Below are 7,500 nucleotides of genomic sequence, written 5' to 3' on the forward strand. Positions count from 1 at the left end.
ACACAAAACTTTTCTCCAACTTTCTATTAAATAACTCTCATTCCTTCAACTCTCAAGGCAACTTTCTTTACAGCTTTCAAACAATTCTCATTCCTATTCACAGCTTTCTTACAACTCTCTCTCTCTCTCTCTCTCTCTCTCTCTCGTCCAAAGAACAAATAAACCACAATGAACCAGGACTAGTATAACCTAACCTAACCTAACCTAACCTTAGCTAACCTGACCTAACCTAACTTAACCTAACCTAACCTGACCTAACCTATCCTAACCTAACCTTAGCTATCCAAACCTAACCTAACCTTAACTATCCAAACCTAACCTAACCTAACCTTAGCTACCCAAACCTAACCTAACCTAACCTTAGCTAACCTGACCTAACCTAACCTAACCAAACCTTAGCTAACCAGACCTAACCTAACCTAACCTTAACTATCCAAACCTAACCTAACCTAACCTTAGCTACCCAAACCAAACCTAACCTTAGCTAACCTGACCTAACCTAACCTAACCTTAGCTAACCAGACCTAACCTAACCTAACCAGACTTAAACAAATTTAACCCAAAAAAAAGAACAAAGAGTAATCTGTGTATAGGCCTATCAATGATACTGGCCACTGTAAAGCTACCGAACAGTGGGGCATTGGTTAATGAAGTTTTTGGATAGGCCTACTGGTGATGGGCAGGGCACATTAAAGAATCAGTTGGCAGGTTCATGCGCTTACATAGTTTTGCCACTCCCAATGTGACCTTGAAATACAGCCTATGCTTGCCTACTTATACATTTCGTTTAGGGGTGTCAGAGGAAAAAGATAATTGTTAAAGCTGTATTTGTTTTGTTTCCCTTTTTCTTCTTTGTTTCTATGTCTATTTTCTTTCTGACGAGACTTTGGTTGTAGCATCTGAAATTCATTTGGTATACTCTTTTTAACAGCTTGAGTACCATGACGTGTTTCCATACTCACTCTGCTTACTATTTGGTGATTTTATACAACTTCATAAACTCATGTGGGTATCAAAATAGTGAAGAGTGTGTCCATTTATCTTTGACCTTCACAGATCCTTCCTAATGTCAATAAAATAGTCTAATCGTACACAAATCTCATGGTAAAAATGTATCAAAATGTATCTGAGTATTGAAGAGGCTAAGCTAACCTTCCTAACCTGTCATGACTTTTCTTTTACTTCATTTTTTTTCTTTTGTTTTTCTCTCGCTTCTCTGGTTTGTTTAGTCTGGGTTAGGGCGGTGCCTCGTAACAAAACACTTTAGTTGTGGCATTCGGGAATCGTTACCCCGAGTTACCCTTCCTAACCTCAAACAATGGCCAGGAATAGTGAAGACTGTATGCTCTTAATCATCTACTTTTGTATACATAACTTAATGTCTTCACTGTTTTTTTTTATGCATTTGTTTTGAGATTTTTGGGGACCTATTTTCACTGTACCAATTTTAAGAACATAGGAATATAAGAAAATGTGGAGAAGCTGCAAGGCCTACACGTGACAGTCCTTATATGAGCATACTTACCTATTTCACCTACCATCGCCATCCATATATATCTGTCTAATCTTATTCCAAAGCTTCCCATTGTCTTAGCAGTTTTCTTTACTTGTCTTCTGTCTTTTTGTTACCCTTGGCCAGAGCTTCCCATTGCCTTAACCGTTTTCTTTACTTGTCTTCTGTCTTTTTGTTATCCTTGGCCAGATCTCTAACGTGAAAATCGTCAATTTGTTTTTTATTATTGTTATTCACACGAAGAGAGAAGGAAATACGTCACTTTGAGTCCATTGGCTGCTGCGTAACTGTTCATGAGATTCCAGCATTGAAAACTGGAATCACAGAAAAAAAAAGTTATGATTATGGAAGAAAAGAGATTTAAGAATGTAAGATTAACATAAAAGGGCGACGCGAAAATATACTGAATCCATGCAGGTGTATAAGGAAAAAAATAACTAGTAAATAAACCAGTAAACACAAAAATAATAAATAGAAAATCAAGCAACCAATTCCCAGAAGAAGAAAGACGAGTACAAAGATAAGAACATATCTACAAACCATACAAAACAACATATATGGACACGCAAGAAAATACTGCATTAAAAATTGAGAAAAACAAATAGAAAAAAAATATCACCAAGAACATTTTTATCAAGCAACCAATTCCATACAAAACAAAGACACATATGATAGAAAAAAAAAAAAAAAAAAACTGCAGAACTTGACTTGAGCGAACTGTGAGTGGAGGGGAGACAGTTCACCTGATCAGCTGACTCATTCATGTCTAAACGTGTGTGTGCCTGAATGAAAACGAAAACGGAGTCCACTGCTCGATCAATGGCTTATAAAGAAAACGCATCGTCAGTCTCCTCTCTTCTCCACTTGGCATAATAGCGCTCCATCATTCGAGCGCTTTGATACACTTGAAAAGACTAATAGTAACACGCTAATACAAGAACACACTGATGAAAAAAAGGAAGAAAAAAGACAAAAAATGAAAGTAAATGACAAAAATGGATACGAATGTCCATAAAATAGTCTAATCGTACACAAATCTCATGGTAAAAATGTATCAAACGAACGAAAGTAAACGAAAGATTGTAAAAAAAATAAGAAAAAAAGAAATTAAAATAAAGATAGAGAGAATGATAGAAAAAGAATGAGAGAATGAAAGACGCCAATACAAGACCAAACATACTCAGCGTTCTTGTGTAGCTAAAGGACAAAAGAAAAAAAAAAAGGAAAAGATAGAAGAAAAAAAGGAAGATAATCAGATAGAAAGGAAGAAATTAGAGTTAATTAATGCAAGACCACACTTACACACCTTTTGTAGATAAAGATAGAAGGAAAAGAAAAGACAGAAGATAGGCAAAAAAAAAAGAGAAAAATAAATACTGAAAAGAAAGAAAGTAGAAGAAAGACACTCAAATAAAAAGAAAAAAATGGAAGAAGGAAATTAAAGAACTCACGAATGAAAGAAAGAAACGAGTGAAAAAAAAACATAAAAAAATAAATCAAGAGAAACATACCACATGGAAAAATATAAATGAAATAAAACAACAACTATGACAATTGACCCTCAAGACTGTTCACTTTATTTCGTCAATTATGAAAAGAAAATAACGAAAGAAAACGAATAATAAGAAAACGGAGCGAGAGAGAGAGAGAGAGAGAGAGAGAGAGAGAGAGAGAGAGAGAGAGAGAGAATTTATGCTAGAATGGTACAGAAAAAATACTATATGGTGTGTGTGTGTGTGTGTGTGTGTGTGTGTGTGTGTGTGTGTGTGTGTGTGTGTGTGTGTGTGTGTGTGTGTGTGTGTGATAAATTTTACTCTCATAGAAAATAAATCACTACTCTCTCTCTCTCTCTCTCTCTCTCTCTCTCTCTCTCTCTCTCTCAAGGCATCCAATCACGTGTCATCCCAATCACCCTTATTTTCCATCACCATCAATCCTAATCATGCCAAAATTGACTTCTTTGCTAGATCCTTGCAATGCCGTAATTCTCTCTCTCTCTCTCTCTCTCTCTCTCTCTCTCTCTCTCTCTCTCTCTCTCTCTCTCTCTCTCTCTCTTTATGGTTATTATCAGTTTTCGTGAAACGTGCAAAACAAAATTCTCTCTCTCTCTCTCTCTCTCTCTCTCTCTCTCTCTCTCTCTCTCTCTCTCTCTCTCTCTCCTCGCCATTCTTGCAACTATTCAATCTCTCGTTACTTTCCTTCTTTCTTTCTCTATAAAATGACTCTTTTATTTCATTCTTCCTCTTGTTCTTCTCTTTTTTTCCAATCTTTATTTATTTCCCTTTCACGGTCTCTTTTTATTCTAGCTTGTCAATCCTCCTTTCATATCCCCTTGTAAGACTCTCTCTCTCTCTCTCTCTCTCTCTCTCTGAATGGTTGGATAGCGAGCCATTAGTCATTATCTACTAATTACAAGCGAGATCCATTAACTGCTCTACGATATAATTACTCTGGACTTCATCGTTAATCTACTAAATCATTTCTCTCTCTCTCTCTCTCTCTCTCTCTCTCTCTCTCTCTCTCTCTCTCTCTCTCTGTGTGTGTGTGTGTGTGTGTGTGTGTGTGTGTGTGTGTGTGTGTGTGTGTGTGTGTGTGTGTGTGTGTACTCGTTCTAATCCTCCTCCACCACCTCCTCCTCCTCCTCCTCCTCCTCCTCCTCCTCCTCCTCTTCATCTCCCTAAAAAAAAAAAAAAGAACGTAAGAATATTGAAGAAAAAAAATGAAGGGATGCCGATAAGAAAATATGAGGAGGAGGAGAAAGAGGAGGAGGAGGAGGAGGAGGAGGAGGAGGAGGAGGAGGAGGAGGAGGAGGAGGAGGAGGAGGAGGAGGAGGAGGAGGAGGAGGAGGAGGAGGAGGAGGAGGAGGAAGAGGATACAAAACCTAAATAAAGGCATTCAGAATCCATATATTATATTACTCGCCACGATAACAGTCCTTCTCCTCCTCCTCTTCCTCTTCTTCCTCTTCTTTATCCTCTCTCCATCTTTTCAATAACTTACTTAAAAAAACGATATGGAGTCATTTCTTACAACACTCTCTCTCTCTCTCTCTCTCTCTCTCTCTCTCTCTCTCTCTCTCTCTCTCCTCGTCATAAATCTTAAAATAAACCTCTTTTACTCTCTTTTTCCCCTCTTCCCTGTCTTCAGCAGCCTTCCTTCTTTCCCTTTTATTTCCTCCTTCCTCTTTACGTCTTTCTTATTTTCCTCTTTGTTAATCTTCCCATAAATTCTTTTCTAATTTTCTCATCTTCTTTCCAAGTATAGCTTTGCATTTTCTCATATTTTTTTTCCTCTCTTTGTTATGATTCTTTTATGCATTGCTCAGTTGTATGTGTGTGTGTGTGTGTGTGTGTGTGTGTGTGTGTGTGTGTGTGTGTGTGTGTGTGTGTGTGTGTGTGTGTGTGTGTGTTAGTTTGTTTGTCTAAGCCTTCCTTTTTATATGTGTATGAGTTTGTCTGTTTGTTTATATGGCCGTCCTCTCTCTCTCTCTCTCTCTCTCTCTCTCTCTCTCTCTCTCTCTCTCTCTCTCTCTCTCTCTCTCTCTCTCTCTTTCTCTCTCAACATCCTTTATGTGTGTGTGTGTGTGTGTGTGTGTGTGTGTGTGTGTGTGTGTGTGTGTGTGTGTGTGTGTGTGTGTGTGTGCACCTGGCCACTCAGTCAACAAATGAGCAGGTAAGTGATGCAATTAACACAATCTCACCTGGCGTAACAAGCGTTTGATTTATGGCGAAACCTAACGACTCATTAACATCATCATCATCATCATCACCATCATCATCATCATCAGGGTTAAGGAGAAAAAGGTAGGCATGGTAAGGATGATGAAGGAAAAGAGAAAAAGAGAAAGAGAGAGAGAGAGAGAGAGAGAGAGAGAGAGAGAGAGAGAGAGAGAGAGAGAGAGAATCTGTCGAATATAATCTTTTACATACTAACTTATTAATTATCTCTCTCTCTCTCTCTCTCTCTCTCTCTCTCTCTCTCTCTCTGTAACTCAGTGACCGCAGCTGGAAGGACGCTCGCGAGTCTGTGATTAATGAGTTGCAAAAGTGGTGTTGGATTCCATTGGTTTGGGATCGAGATAGCATCGAGTTCCCTTTTGTAAACTTTTGTCTGACTGAGCTTCTGTTATTGGATGCTTGCGTCCGTGTGTGTGTGTGTGTGTGTGAAGGACCCAAATTCGGCTCCTACACCCCTCTCTCTCTCTCTCTCTCTCTCTCTCTCTCTCTCTCTCTCTCGTCCTTCCCTGTCTTTCTTTCTTTTTTCTTTCTCATGACTATATTTTCCTCTTTCCTTCTTTTCCTTCCCTCCTTCATTAACTACTTTATCTCTCTCTCTCTCTCTCTCTCTCTCTCTCTCTCTCTCTCTCTCTCTCTCTCTCTCTCTCTCTCTCACCTGAGGAAACACAATGAAGTCACCCCCAGGTCACTCCTCACGCTTCGCCCCCCCCCCCCGTCAGGATTGGGGGACGGTGGAGAGGGGGAGGGGGGAAGGGACAGAGGGGCGTTTGGGTCCTGCCAAAATCTGATGTACCTCGCCCTTCTTTAACCCCGTCAGCGCCCCACCTGCCACCATATCCCCTTCCCATTCTTCTTCTCACCCCCTTTGGAATCTTACCCCCCCACCCTTGTTCTCCATGCCCCCTCTTCTCCCTCCCTCCACGCTCTTCGCTCCCCCTGACCTCTTCTCTCCGTTTTCTTCTTCTTCTTCTTTTCTTTTCTTCTTCTTTTTTGTTCGTCCTCCAAGCACCTTCCGAAATAAGTCATCTATAATCCTCTTTCTTTCCCTCAGTGGTTCCCGTCAACACTTTCTTTTCTTTAGCCTGTATCAACTAAGGTGTTTTTGCTGCCTGTCTGTCTGTCTGTCTGTCTGTCTCTCTCTCTCTCTCTCTCTCTCTCTTATAACTTATTTTGCACTTTTTTTTTCTTTTAGTTTATGTAGACAAAAAGGGATTATTTTTCTCTTCATTACTTTCTCCTTTATTCTCTTCTTTCTTTTCCCTTTTTCGATCTTAAGTATGAAAATGATATCTTTCCTTATTTTCATTCTATTTTCCACATTATTTATTTCATAGGTGTATTACAAACTGAGGTCTTTTTTCTCTTTATCCTTTATCATCATCTATTTCCTTTCTCTGTTCCGTCTTAAATGAACATAATCTTTTGTTTATTGTTTTCATTTTTATTTCATTTAGTTTTTTTTTTTTCATCTATACACTAAACACTAATATCTTCCATGTATATTAGAACACGTACATGCAAGAAAGGAAGGAAGGAAGGAAGGAAAGGAAGGAAGGAAGAAAAAGAGAAAGAAAAAGAAAACGCATAAAAGAAAGAAAGAAACAAGCATTAAAAACAAAAAAAAACTATTCACAATACAACAAACACAATTAATAAGAAACTACATATTACAATAACACACACACACACACACACACACACACACACACACACACACACAACACCACCACCACCACCACCACCTCCTCCCCTCAGTATTCTTTCCTGACAGAGGCAAAGGTAGAGGTGGGGAGGATAGTGGTGCGTCTATAAAGTGCTAAGCGGAGGTAAGCACTGACAGGCGGAAGACAGCGCGTGGGCCAAGTACAGCCGCCCTTCAGCCTATATCTCCTGTAGGAGGAGAGGGGAAAAGAGGGGAAGGATGAAAGGAATTGTGTGATATGTGTTGCATGGGAAGGATATGAAAAGAGAGAGAGAGAGAGAGAGAGAGAGAGAGAGAGAGAGAGAGAGAGAGAGAGAGAGAGAGAGAGAGAGAGAGAGAGAGAGAGAGAGAGAGAGAGAGAAACGGTGAAGATTCAGGACGAAAGGAAGGAAAGAAGGAAAAGAGATAGAAGAGAAAAAGGAAATGAAGGAAAGGAGTAGAAAGAAAAAAATAGAAAGGCTTGAGATATGGAGGAAGAAAAATGTGATAAAAAGAAGGGAAGAAGAGAAGGAAGGAAGGAAGGAAGGAAGGAAGGAAGGAAGGGAGTG

At 39.3% G+C, this 7,500-nt stretch overlaps 1 protein-coding gene across 1 annotated transcript in view; it reads left to right on the top strand.

The window, feature by feature from the left end:
- The window catches only part of LOC123498566 (neurotensin receptor type 1-like), a 243,662-nt gene that overhangs the window by 204,916 nt on the left and 31,246 nt on the right, over window positions 1–7,500 (top strand).

The sequence above is a fragment of the Portunus trituberculatus genome, chromosome 48 (assembly GCF_017591435.1).
Source record: "Portunus trituberculatus isolate SZX2019 chromosome 48, ASM1759143v1, whole genome shotgun sequence".
NCBI classification, from domain to species: domain Eukaryota; kingdom Metazoa; phylum Arthropoda; class Malacostraca; order Decapoda; family Portunidae; genus Portunus; species Portunus trituberculatus.